Below are 750 nucleotides of genomic sequence, written 5' to 3' on the forward strand. Positions count from 1 at the left end.
CCCTGACCTCCCTTTCTATCTGTCTGAAGACCATGAGTGCTCAAGGTACTGATCTGGAAAGCACTTGGCATGTCGGGGATGCTTCTGCAAGCAAGTTATTAAATAGCAATAAAAAAAAATGAAGTGGCTGCCAGCATTTTGATTCTTCTCTGCCCCATATGCTACTCTAGATGAGTCCTGAGTCCAGCCTTCATCTCCATCGGGGTCATCACTCCTTGGCCTTTTGAAATGAAACTCAGGATTTGCACAGGGAAGGTTTAGGTCCAGTCTTTGCCCTTTTTCTATCTAAGCATAAAGGCAAATGGAGACAGAAGCAGAAGAAACGCAAACAGTCACGTTGGAGCAGACAAATCCTGCACTGTTGCAAAAAGTCTCAGCAGAACCCACTAAGGAATGAGCTAGCCATTAGGAAAGAGGGGGATTTTCCATAGCTGTGCCTTAGAGCACATTTTAAGATCTTTAATTATTTGAATTCAGGAAGGGGAGGAATGCTCCGCTCCCACATTTATTTTAAAACAAACTGCTCTGGCTTTGCTTTTGGGAGTCTGTTGGAAGCCACAGTAGGCTTAGGGAACATTTATAACATGATGTATATCATGTTCCTCTACAGCTGCAGTAGATCTTGGACAATTGCAATGTAGTTTCCTAGGGGCCCAGGCCAAGCAAAGGCAAAATGAGCCCCTTCTTCTCCTCATGAATAGGCACACCTCTCACCGGAGTAACAAGCAACTCGTGCAAGAATCCATAGTG

This window comes from Alligator sinensis, unplaced genomic scaffold (genome assembly GCF_000455745.1).
Source record: "Alligator sinensis unplaced genomic scaffold, ASM45574v1 scaffold1499_1, whole genome shotgun sequence".
Taxonomy (NCBI): domain Eukaryota; kingdom Metazoa; phylum Chordata; order Crocodylia; family Alligatoridae; genus Alligator; species Alligator sinensis.